Source organism: Myotis brandtii, unplaced genomic scaffold (assembly GCF_000412655.1).
Source record: "Myotis brandtii unplaced genomic scaffold, ASM41265v1 scaffold7, whole genome shotgun sequence".
Taxonomy (NCBI): Eukaryota; Metazoa; Chordata; class Mammalia; order Chiroptera; family Vespertilionidae; genus Myotis; species Myotis brandtii.
In genome coordinates, this window is record NW_005370740.1 from 129,744 (window position 1) to 143,626 (window position 13,883).

At 40.7% G+C, this 13,883-nt stretch overlaps 1 protein-coding gene and 1 long non-coding RNA gene across 2 annotated transcripts in view; one reads left to right on the forward strand and one right to left on the reverse strand.

Annotated features, from left to right (window-relative positions):
* USP18 (ubiquitin specific peptidase 18) overlaps positions 1-13,883 on the reverse strand; it is a 50,217-nt gene that overhangs the window by 16,702 nt on the left and 19,632 nt on the right. The gene's annotated exons all lie outside the window — the stretch shown is intronic.
* Positions 1,081-13,883, forward strand: part of LOC106724057 — a 22,564-nt gene continuing 9,761 nt past the window's right edge. The window contains exons 1-2 of the long non-coding RNA XR_001359803.1: positions 1,081-1,092; positions 6,344-6,348. This is a non-coding gene — a long non-coding RNA (uncharacterized LOC106724057). The remainder of the gene's footprint in view (positions 1,093-6,343; positions 6,349-13,883) is intronic.

The following is a 13,883-nucleotide window of genomic DNA, read 5'->3' on the forward strand; positions in this document are numbered from 1 at the left end:
ATCTGGCTGTGAAATTCTGGCAGGGTTTCTGTCTGCCAAGGAGAGGTGGAACCCACTGGAGATAAAGGCACCCTCTTAAAGGGCCAACACACAAAATTTTGTTTGCCTCTACTCACCCTGGACTCCAGCAGAGGGAGTGCAGTGCAGACTGGAGTCACCTGAGGAGAATATGAGGTTTGTGGCTTTAGGGAGAAATGTAGGGGGCATACTCAACAGGATTCCTGTACTGAGTCATCCTCCAATCCTGCAGCAGCCATCTTTCTTGGGTGGAGCAATCCCCACTGAGGTGAATCAGCCTGCAGGAAAGCTACTACCCACCCTCAGAAATCCCTCTCACACCATCCTGTGGGTCTTAAGCCCTGCTGAAGAGTCAGCAGCATTGGCCAGGGTGTAGAAGTCTGAGCAGACTCAGGGAAAGGGTCAGTGACTGGCTTTTGGGTGGGGCCATTCCCACCATTTTCCCATGAACCAGACTGACACTTCTCCATCAAGGGAGACCCAATAAAAACACTCTCCCAGCTTTCAGCAGACTCAACCCCTGGGTTCTCAAGGCTCCACCCACCTGACTATCAAAACAAAGGCCATAACAAGAGACAAAGAAAGGCATTACATAATATTAAAAGGATAAATCCAACAAGAGGATGTTACCCATGTAAACTATATATACCCAATATGGGGGCATCTATGTATATAAAAAACATTTGCTGGAATTTAAGGGAGTGAGCAACAGCAGTACAGTGATAGTAGGAAACTTTAACACCCCACATCATCACTGGATAGATCTTCCAGACAAAAAATCAAAGAGGAAACAGGTACTTTAAATGACACAATAGATCAAATGAATTTAATGGATATTTGCAGAACATTCCATCCCAAAGCAAGCAGAATATACATTTTTCTCAAATGCACATGAAACATTCTCAAAGATAGACCACATATTTGGACACAACTTAAGTCTTAACAAATTCAAAAAGAGTGAAATCATCTTCTCAAATAACCATGACATGAAACTAGAAATCAGCTACAATTTTAAACACACTAAAACATTCAAACACATGGAAGCTAAATAGCATGTTATTAAATAATGAATGTGTTAACAAAAAGATCAAGGAAGAAATAAAAATATTACCTGGAAACAAATGAAAATGAACACACAACAACCCAAAATCTATGGAACACAGCAAAAGCAATCCTGAGAGGGAAATTCATAGCATTACAGTCCTACCTCAAGAAGCTAGAACAACATCAAATAAAAAATCTAATCCTATACTAAAAGAACTAGACAAAGAACAACAAACAAGCTCAGAAAAAGAAAGAAAATAATAAATACCAAAGCAGAAATAAATGACATACAGATTTTAAAAAATACAAAAGATAAATGAAACCAAGAGCTGATTCTTTGAAAAAAATAAATAAGATTGATGAATCTTTAACCAGATTCATCAGAAACGAGAGAGGCCTCAAACAAATAAAACCAGAAATGAATGAGCAGAAGTAAAAATTGACATCACAGGCCTAACCAGTTTGGCTTAGTAGGTAGAGCATCGGACTGTGGATCAAAGGGTCCTGGGTTTGATTCCAGTCAAGGGCATGTACCTTGGTTTCAGGCTCCTCTCCAGCTGGGGCCCTGGTCGAGGCAACTGCAGGAGGCAACCAATCAATGTGTTTCTCTCACATTGATGTTTCTCTTTGTCTTTCCTTCCCTCTTCCACTCTCCCTAAAAATCAATGGAAAAATATCCTGGGGTGAGGATTAACAAAAAAAACCACAAACTGAAATACTAAGGATGGCAAGGAAATCCTATGAACAACTATGCAAACAAATTGGACAACCCAGGAGGAAAGGACAAATTCCTAGAAACATACAATCTTCTAAAACTGAATCAAAAAGAATCAGAAAACCTGAATAGACAGATAACAACAAATGAAATTGAAGCAGTAAACAAAATTCATGGAACTGATTACTTCACTGATGAATTTTAGCAAACATTCAGAGAAGTACTAATAACTATTCACCTAAAACTATTCCAAGAAATTCAAGAGGAGGGAAGCCTTCCAAGAACTTTTTACGAGGCCAGCATTATCCTAATTCTAAAACCACATAAAGATACTACAAACAAAGAAAACTATAGGCCAATATCCCTGATGAGCATAGATACTAAAATCCTCAACAAAATTTTAGCTAATGAGATCCAAGCAACACATTAAAAAAATAATACACTATGACCAAATGGGGTTTATTCCAGGTATGCAAGGTTGGTACAATATTTGCAAAATAATAAATGTGATACATCACAAAAACAAAATGAAGAATAAAAATCACATGTCAATAGATGCAGAAAAATGACACAGTGATCCCACTTCCAGAAATATATCCCAAAAAACTAGAAACACTAATCAGAAAGGATATATGCACCCCTATGTTCATAGTGGCACAATTTACCATAGCTAAGATTTGGAAACAGCCTAAGTGCCCATCAGCAGATGGGTGGATTAAAAAACTGTGATACATCTGCACATGGAATACTACACTGCGGTAAAAAAGAAGGAATTCTTACCATTTGCAACAGCATGGATGGAACTGGAGAGCATTATGCTAATTGAAATAAGCCCCAGTCAGAGAAAGATAAATATCACATGATCTCACTCATGTATGGAATATAATGAACAACATAAACTGATGAACAAAAACAAATCCAGAGACAGAGAAGCATTGATCAGACTGTCAAACTTCAGAGGGAAGGTAGGGAGGGTGGGGGTAAGGAGGAGAGATCAACCAAAGGATTTGTATGCATGCATATAAGCTTAACCAATGGACACAGACAACAAGGGGTGAGGGCATGAGTGGGGGGTGGGAGGCAATGGGTGGGATAAGGACACATATGTAATACCTTAATCAATAAAGACACTCCCCCTTCAAGAAAAATAGATGCAGAAAAAGCATTTGATAAAATCCAGCAGCCATCCTATATAATAAAAGGGTAATATGCTAATTGAACCTCACACCGTCACAAAGATGGTGACACCCACAGCCAATAAGGAGGGTATATGCTAATTGACTGCCCCACCCTCAAAGACGGTGGCACCTACAGCCAATAAGGAGGGAATATGCTAATTGACTACCATGCCCTTAAAGATGGCAGTGCCCACAGCCACAAGATGGCAGCGCCCAGTCCCTTTATCTCCACCGGGGCAGCAGGCGCGCGGCAAGGCTCCATGCACCTGCCTCCAGAGTCACCCAGTCCTCTCAGCCCCACAGCCGCCAATGGCCAGCCCAAGGCGCAGGCAAGCCTCAGATGGCCAGTCACTATGAGGTGCACTAACCACCTCTTGGTCCCTTTCCCTGGCCAGCAGGCTCTGATCGCCCAATGACAAACGGGGAATTGGGATGGGGGGCAGGGCCAGGGAGTGGCCGACCTCTTGGTGCCTCCCCCAGCTGGCAGGCTCTGATTGCCTAATGGTGAACGGGGAACCAGAGGTGGGTGGAGGCAGGGGGAGGGGCCAGCTGCAGGCAGCTGGGGAAGATGGCCCTGATCACAGGCCAGGCCTAGGGACCATACCCACGCACGAATTCGTGCACCAGGCCTCTAGTTTATGATAAAACTCTCAGCAAAGTGGGAATAGAAAGATCATACCTCAACATAATAAAGGACATATATGACAAACCTAGTTTTGTCAATAGACAAAAACTAACAGCATTTCCCTTAAGATTAGGAATAAGACAGGGATGTCCACTTTCACCCCTCTTATTCAACAAAGTACTAGAAGTACTAAAAAAAAAATACAACAACAAAAATCCTGGATCTAACAAATGAATTTTGCGAAGCAGATACAAAATAAATATACAGAAGTTGGTGGCATTTTTATACACCAATAATGAATTCTCAGAAAGAGAACCTGAGGAAGCAATTCCATCTAATATTATAACAACACAAAATAAGGTACCTAAAAGTATATTTGACCAAAGAGGTAAAAAAACAACAACAACAAAAACAAAAACAAAAAAACCTGTACTGGGAAAACTATGTGACATTGAAGAAAGAAACTGAAGAAGACACAAACAAGTGGGAGCATATACCGTGTTCATGGATTAGAAAATTAACATCATTAAAATGTCCTTGCTACCCAAAGCAATCTATACATTCAATACAATTCCTATTTCAATACCAATGGCATATTTCACAGATCTAAACAAATATTCCAAAATTTTATGTAGAACCAAAAACGACCCAATCGCCTCAGCAATCTTGAGAAAGAACAACAAAGTTGGAGGGATCACAATACCAGATATCAAATTATACTATAAAGCCATTGTAATCAAAACAGCCTGGTACTGGCTGGCCAAGGTTGCAAAGTGGTTGAGCATCGACCTATGAACCAGGAGGTCATGGTTTGATTCCCGGTCAGGCCACATGCTTGGGTTGCACGCTAGATCACCAGTAGGGGGCATACAGGAGGCAGCCAATTAATGATTCTCATCATTGATGTTGCTATCTCTCTCTTCTTCTCTCTTTCTCTCTGAAATCAATAAAAACATATTTTTTTAAAAAACAGCTCAGGGGAGGCAGGGGGGTGTGTGGCAAGAGATCAACCAAAGGACTTGTATACATGCATATTAGCATAACCAGTGGACAGGGACACTGGGGTGATGGGGGCTTGTCCTGGGGGGAGGGAGTGGAGGGGGAGGTCAATTGTGGAAAAAGGAGATATATGTAATACTTTAAACAATAAAATAAAATGAAATATAAACTTGAAACATAACTAAAAAACAAAACCAAAAACAAACAAACAAAGAACAGCCCGGTACTAGCATAAGAACAGGCATATAGATAATGGAAAAGAACAGAAAACCCAGAAATCAACCCCCACCTTTATGGTTAATTAATATTTGACAAAGTAGGTGAGAGCATACAATGGAGTAAACACAATCCTGTCAATAAATAGTATTGGGAAAATTGGACAGGTACATGCAAAAAATGAAACTAGACCACCAACTTAAACCACACACAAGAAAAACTCAAAATAGGTAAAACACTTAATAAGTTGCAAAACCATAAAAATCCTAGAAGAAACCAAATGTAGTAAAATCTTAGACATCTCTCATAGCAAAATCTTTGCCAATATATCTTCTAGGGCAGGGGTGGGCAACATTTTTGTGAGTGCGTGCCAAAACCAGCAAAATCTCTGACTCAAAATTCTTCTGCGTGCCAACCCTAATTTTTTGAGAACATGTTATGCCTACTTGATATCTCTTAAGGTGTACGTATGTGGAAAACCTTGAAGAAATAATAAAATTCATTCGAGCGACAAAAACACAGTATATGATGATGAAAAATACATTTATTTTTTAATGTATACATGTACACTGATAGTCCGACAGAAAACTTTATGACTCCATTTGATATTATCAGTGGGACTTTTGCTGCTGCATCACTGATGACAGAGATTTTACATCAGGTTTATATTTCGTGACCTTCAGAGATATGCACGAGCTACTACTTTCATCCATCAGGCTACTCCTATTATGAGACTTAACAAAATTCATCACTGAGAACAAAGATTCACAATTATAAATGGAAGATTATAAGAGAGGGTTTCGCATGCCAGCAAAAGTTACTGGTGTGCCATGTTTGCCACGCGTGCCAGGGGTTGCCCACCCCTGTTCTAGGGCAAGAGAAACAAGGGAAAAATTTTTTTTTAAAAAAATGGAGCTACATCAAACTAAAAAGCTTCTGCACAGCAAAAGAAACCTTCAACAAAGTGACAAAAGAACACACTGTATGAGAGAACGTATTTGCCAATGACACATCTAATAAGGGGTTAATTTCCAATATATATAAAGAACTTATACAACTTAACACCAGGAAGACAAACAATCCAATTTAAAAATGGGCAAAGGACCTGAATAGACACTTTTCCAAAGAGGACATACAGATGGCTAAGAGAAATATGAAAAAATGCTCAACATCACTAATTATCAGGGAAATGCAAGTTAAAAGTACAATGAGATATCACCTCACACCTGCAAGAATGTCTACCATCAATAAATCAACAAACAACAAGTGTTGGTGAGAATGTGGAGAAAAGGGAACCCTAGTGCACTATTGATGAGAATGCAGACTGGGGTAGCCACTATGGCAAACAGTATGAAGGTTGCTCAAAAATATTAAAAATGGAACTTCCTTTTGACCCAGCAATCCCATTTCTTGGAGTATATCCTAAGAATCCCAAAACACCAATCAGAAAAAAATATATGCACCCCCATGTTCATAGCAGCATTATTTACAATAGCCAAGATCTGGAAATAGCCCAAGTGCCCATCAATAGATGAGTGGATAAAAAAGCTGTGGTACAGGAAGAAGGAAGATGGCAACTGGCAAGATAGCAGGGAGAGAGAAAGTGTGAGAGAGTGAGAGAGCGAAAGAGGAGTGTGTGGACGTGTGTGGTGAGTGTGTGTGTGAACTAGGGACAGTTAGATCCTGCACGACTTTCAGGGGCTGGTGGATTGGAAGGTCTTAGACTGTGAGACCCTGCTGCTACTGCAAACACTCCCAGGCGGCCAGCGCTGGCACAGAAACCACGCCATACTGAAGGGAAGAACTGTTGTGACTAGGATTCTAGCCTTACCACCACCCAGACTGGCCTCAGATGCAAACCGGGACCCTGCAGCCACTCTGGACAAAGACCTGCTACCACAGCTGCAGACCCAGGGACACCGAGACTCCAGACATTCCAGGCTGCAGATTTCAGTTAGTCACAAAGCACACCCCCCTGCCCCCCAGCCTGCCACAGTGGTAAAGGGCCTGCATGACATGTGGTGCGCAAGCGAGCCTCCCACCAACACTGGGCAATGTGCAACCCCACCCCACTAGCAGGCCAGGGACTCGGATTATTGGTGCACTTGCAAGGCCACACTGAGGACCAGTGACTTTGTTTCTCTGCATGCACAAGAGGGGACTCTGTTTCTTGTCGCATGCGTGCACTTGGACTCTGATTATCAGCACACGTGGACTGATTCTTGGTGCCATGTGAGGCCACACTGAGCACTAATGACTTTGATTCTTGGCGCATGTACCCAGGGACTCTGTTTCTCATCGCGCGCTCATGGGGACTCTGATTATCCACGTGCACGAACTTATTCTGGGAGTGCGCACTAGGCCACACTGAGGGCCAGTGATTTTGATTCTCAGGGAGCATCCCTGGGGACTCTGTTTCTTGTCGCACGTGCACTGGGACCCTGATTATCGGAGAGTGCTTGAGGCCACACCAAACACCAGAGACTCTGATTCTCAATTCTTGGCATGTGCACACGGGGACTCCAATTCCCAGCACATGCTTGGGGGACTCTGGTTTTTGGTCCACACATGCAGGGACTCTGTTTTTCAGCGCGCATGAGGTAATCTAATTGTAGGTGTGAGCATGAAGCCACACCAAGCACCAGTGACTCTAATTATCGGCGCACATGGGGACTCTGATTCTCGGCGAATGCAAGAGGCCACACTGAGTGCCCATGACTGTGATTCTCGGCACAGGCATGTGGGGACTCTGATTTTCGGCGTGTGTGGCTCCCGCTGACCCACGGAAGCCACACATCTCAGTACCTGAGCTCTTCAGTGACGCTCAGGTGGTGCGACGCTCCCGCCACACACCTCAGGCCCCCGCAACTTGGAGCTTGGACCATCTGGTCATAGCTAGAATGGGGAGACAATGAAACAATCCCCAAAGAAAACAAAAAGAGGAATCACCAAGAAAGGAAATAAGTGAAACAGAGGCATACAATATGTCAGAAAAGGAATTCAGAGTAATGGTCGTACAGTTCATAAACCAGATGGATGAAAAAACAACAACCTAAGCAAAAATCAGGGGAAAATCAAAAGTGATATAGCTACAATAAAAAACACCATGGAAGGTTTCAACAGTAGACTAGGAGAAGCAGAGGACCAAATTAGTGAGTTAGAAACAAGCACAATTTGAACAGCAACTGGAGAAAAAGATTAAAAAGCAGGAGGAGAACCTAAGGGAGCTTTGGGACAACATGAAACAAAGTAACATACATAAAATAGGGGTGCCAGAAAGACAAGAAGAGCAGCAAGGATTAGAGAATCTATTTGAAGAAATAATGACAGAAAACTTCCCGGATATGGGGAACAAAAAAGTTACACAAGTACAGAGAGTCCCAAGGAAGATGAATCCCAAAAGACCCACACCAAGACACATCATAATTACAATGGCAAATGTTAATGACAAAAAGAGAATCTTAAAGGCTTTAAGCGAGACAGAGTTAACTACAAAGGATCCCCCATCAGATAAATGATTTCTCAACAGAAACATATCAACCTAGAAGGGAATGGAAGGAGGTATACAAAGCGATGCAAAACAAAGGACTGAGTCCAAGAACACTCTATCCAACAAGACTATCAATCAAAATTGAAGGGGAAATCAGGAGTTTTGCAAACAAACAAAGGGCTAAGGGAGTTTATCATTGCCAAGCCAGCAATGAAAGAAATGCTAAAGGGAATGCTGTAAAAAGAAGAAATAGTAAGGAAGAAAGGAACACAGGCATAAAGAATAGAAATGGCTACAAACAAGTACCTATCAATAATAACATTAAATGTAAATAAATTAAATGCTCAAATCAAAAGAGATCCAGTGAATGAATGGATAGAAAAACATGCCCCACCTCAGAACAAGGGACTGACACAGACTGAAAGTGAAGGAATGAAAAAATATCTTTCAGGTAAATGGAAATGAAAAAAAGCTGGGGTAGCAATACTTATATCTGATAAAATAGACCTCAAAGTGAGGACCATAAAAAGACAATGGAGGCCACTTCATAATTCTAAAGGGATCTATACAACAAGAGGATATAACTCTGGTAAACATATAAGAACCCAATGCAGCAGCACCCAAATACATAAAAAAACTTCTGGGAGCTGAAGAGAAGATGGCTGCCGACAGGAAGGCAGACTGCAAGACAGTGTGAGAGTGAGAGAACGAAAGGAGAGTGTGTGGACGTCCTGAGAGTGTAAATTTGTGGGTGAGCAACAGCTATACTCCAGGGGACTGTTGAAGACTGCCGGATCGGGCTCCCCTAACTGGGCAGCCTCCACTGCTGCTGAAATCTCTCCCAGAGTGGCCGGCTCAGCCACGGAGACAGCACCATCTTGAGTGGCTGATATCGGAAGCGTATACATCCAGAGACACTGCAACCACGGCACCCAGGGACCAGCTATGAACCCAGGAACACCGGATCTCAAGCAGCGCAAATACGTGGACTCAGACGAGCCCTGCTCCTCCTCAGATTTCGCCTAGATAAAGGTGCAGTTTGTAATTCAGGTTGGAGAGAGAAATGCGCTCGGGGGAAGTCTGCGCCCCACAAAGTCCGCGGCCATTGGGGCCAGCGTGATCCGTGAATGTGGAAGGGGTCCCACAGGGCTTCTGGCAGAAGGGAACTCTAAAAATCAGCCCATAGCTGGACTGGGTGCAAAAAGGCAGCCTCAGATTTTGCCAGTGTGCTGGCTGTTTGTGCCAGGGGAGAGAGGACGTGCGGAAGAGACTTTGAGAGAATTGAACACAGAGCTGGACGGTGGAGGGTTGCGAGCTCACGCACATACTCAGGCTCTTTTTTTTTTTCCTTAAATCTTTGCTTTTGATTATTAAACCCAAAACATAGGATCACCCAATTGGGGTCACTCACAGAAATTGCAGGGGAAAGTTGTTTTTGTGGAACCTGGGAATCAGAGCGGGGAGTAACGATCAAGGAACCAGCTCTGGGGCAGTCGACTCTCCCAAACCAGTATAAAGTGTGATAGGGAAAACAACACCTAAATACTGGCTAGAGAGGACTAATGGACTAAGGCGTGCCAAACAGAAGAGTAGAGGAAATGAAGGACCTTAACTACTGCCCATTTTTATTTTTTTCACCTTTTACTTAAGAAACTACAATTTTTTATTTTTTTCTTCACCTGATTTTACCTTTTTAATTACTACATTTTTACTTTTAACCAGTATTATTACTACTACCATTTTATCTTTTTTTTTTAAGTGTCATTTTATTTTCTCTTTATTTTATTTTGGGATTAGTGCTCTACATTCTATTTTCATCTTTCCTTTAGCATCATTTTACTCTATCTCAACTTTACCTTTATGCCAAAACTCTCTTCTTCACTTTTCACCTTGTGTTGTCCTGTTTCTCATACCCTATTTCTGCTTTAGATTTTCCCTATTCCTTCTTTTTACCCCCTGTGAAAATTTTACCCTACTTATATAATTTCCAATCCCCTGCTCTAAGCCCATATACAACTCTCTCTTCTCTTTCTTCACTATCCAAATTTTTTTCTGTCGTTTTGTTGTTGTTTGCTTGATTGTTGATTATATTGGGGGTTTTATGCTTGTTTGTGAGATCGTTTCGCTTTTTCTTTTTATTTTTTTGTTGGTTTTTTTTTCCGGTTATTTTTTGCTTCGGTTTTCCCTCACCTCACTTGATATTAGTTGTTGTTTGTAGTTTGCATTTATCTCTAGGTATCTGTTGCTGGCATTTGTTGGGATTAGTGGCTGTTCTATTGGAGTTTTCTCCCCATATAAATAGTTTCTTCCCCTCTTCTATTTCATTCTCTTTCTTTCCTCTCTTACTTTTTTTTTCCTTTTCCCAATTTCATTTTTGCACTCCTTTTTTATCTTTTTCTCTTTTTTCTGTTTCTTTTGTTCTTTCTTTCTTATCCCCTAATTCTCCTTTCTTTGGTGGTCACCTTTATTTGGGGTTATTAGTATCGTGAACACATTTGTATTCAGTGCCTTGTGCGTTGTGCCTTGTTGTGTTGTATTTTATGCCTTTAAATCAATGCAGCAGGGAGAGAACTACATAACCAGACACCCGGAGAAGAGAGATCATGGGGAGACAAAGAAACAGCCCACATATGAAAGAAAAACAGGCATCACCAGAAAAAGAAGTAAACAAAATGGAGGCAAGAAACCTGTCAGAGAAAGAATTCAGAGAAATGGTCATAAGGTGGCTGAAAAGAATGGAAGACAAATTCAACAATATGTGTAAGAACCAAGAGGAAATGAAGAAGAACCAAGAAGAAACGAAAAATGACATCACAGCTATAAAGAACTCAATGGAAAGCATCAACAGTAGACTAGAAGAAGCAGAGGACCACATCAGTGAGCTAGAAGACAAGGTAGGAAAAAATACCAAAGCAGAGCAGCTTCTAGAAAAAAAATTAAAAAGCAGGAGGAGAGCCTAAGAGAAAAAGACATCGAGTGGCTGAATGGATAAAAAAACATGACCCATACATCTGCTGTCTACAAGAGACCCACCTCATTAGAAGGGACTCACACAGACTGAAAGTGAAGGGATGGAAAAATATCTTTCACGCAAATGGAAAGGAAAAGAAAGCTGGGGTAGCAATACTTATATCGGACAAAATACATCTCAAAGTGAAGGCCATAACCAGAGATAAGGAAGGCCACTTCATAATACTAAAGGGATCAATACAACAAGAAGATATAACCCTGGTAAACATATATGCACCCAATGCAGGAGCACCCAAATTCATAAAAAAACTCCTGGAAGATATCAAAGGAGAGATCGACAACAATACAATCATAGTAGGGGACTTTAATACACCACTGACACCACTGGATAAGCCCGCTAGACAAACAATCAGCAAAGAAACAGCAATCCTAAATGACTCACTAGATCAGATGGACTTAATTGACATCTTCAGAACACTTCACCCCAAAGCCATGGAATATACATTCCTCTCAGGTGCTCATGGGACATATTCAAAAATAGACCACATATTGGGTCACAAGCAAAGTCTCCACAAATTCAAGAAGATTGAAATCATAAAAAGCTTCTTCTCAGACCACGATGGCATAATGTTAGAAATAAACTACAATAAAAACAACCCAAAATACTCAAACACTTGGAAGCTGAATAGCATGTTATTAAATATTGATTGGGTTACCAATGAGATCAAAGAAGAAATTAAAAACATCCTGGAAACTAATGACAATGAAAACACAACAATCCAAAACCTATGGGACACAATGAAAGCAGTCCTGAGAGGGAAGTTTATAGCTCTACAGGCCTATCTCAAAAAACAAGAAAAAATGGTAGTAAATCATCTAAATCTACAGCTCAAAGAATTAGAAAGAGAGCAACAAGAAAACCCCAGAGTGAGCAGAAGGAAGGAGATAATAAAGATTAGAGCAGAAATAAATGACATAGAGACCAAAAAAACAATACAGAAAATCAATGAAACCAAGAGCTGGTTCTTTGAAAGGATAAACAAGATTGACAAACCTCTAGCCAGGCTCACCAAGAAGCAAAGAGAGAGGACCCAAATAAACCAAATCAGAAACGATAGAGGCGAAATAACAACAGACCCCACAGAAATACAAATGATTGTTAAACAATACTATGGACAGCTCTACTCCAACAAACTAGACAACCTGGAGGAAATGGACAAATTCCTAGAAAAATACAACATTCCAGCACTCAATCAGGAAGAATCTAAAAATCTCAATAGGCCAATAACTATGGAAGAAATTGAAGCAGTCATCAGAAAGCTTCCAGCAAACAAAAGCCCAGGACCAGATGGCTTCTCAGGGGAGTTTTACCAAACTTTCAAGGAAGAACTAAAACCTATCCTCCTCAGACTACTACAAAAAATTCAGGAGGAAGGAACACTTCCAAGCTCATTCTATGAAGCCAGCATCACCCTAATACCAAAACCAGGTAAAGACAACACAATGAAAGAGAATTACAGGCCAATATCCCTCATGAACATAGATGCCAAAATCCTCAACAAAATCTTAGCAAATCGGATCCAGCAGTACATCAGAAAGATCATACACCATGACCAAGTAGGATTTATTCCAGGGATGCAAGGATGGTACAATATCCGCAAATCAATCAACGTGATACATCACATAAACAAATTGAAAGAAAAAAACCACATGGTCATATCAATTGATGCAGAAAAAGCATTTGACAAAATTCAACACCCATTTTTGATAAAAACTCTCAGCAAGGTGGGAGTAGAAGGATCATACCTCAACATAATAAAAGCCATATATGACAAACCCACAGCCAACATCATACTCAATGGACAAAAACTAACACCATTTCCCCTAAAAACAGGAACAAGACAGGGATGCCCACTCTCACCACTCCTGTTCAACATAGTCCTGGAGGTATTAGCCATTGCAATTAGACAAGAAGAAGAAATAAAAGGCATCCAAATTGGAAAAGAAGAAGTAAAATGGTCATTATTCGCAGTTGACATGATACGGTACTTAGAAAACCCTAAAGACTCCATCAAAAAATTATTAGACTTAATAAATGAATTTGGCAATGTGGCAGGATACAAAATTAACGCCAAGAAAACTATGGCATTTTTATACGCCAATAGTGAACTTACAGAAAGAGAAATTAAAAAAAAACAATCCCATTTACCATTGCACCAAAAAAAATTAAGATACCTAGGAATAAACTTAGCTAAGGAAGTAAAAGACCTCTACCCAGAAAACTACAGGACATTGAAAAAAGAGATAGAAGAAGACATAAACAGATGGAAAAACATACCGTGTTCTTAGATTTATAGAATCAACATCATCAAAATGTCCATACTACCCAAAGCAATCTATAGATTAAATGCACTCCCCATTAAATGAACTCTCCAAAAATTCATCTGGAATAAAGAACAACAACAAAAAACGAATAGCTGCTGCAATCCTGAGAAAGAAGAACAAAGTAGGAGGGATCTCAATACCAGATATCAAGCTGTATTACAAAGCCACTGTTCTCAAAACTGCCTGATACTGGCACAAGAACAGACATATAGATCAATGGAATAGAATAGAGAGCCCAGAAAT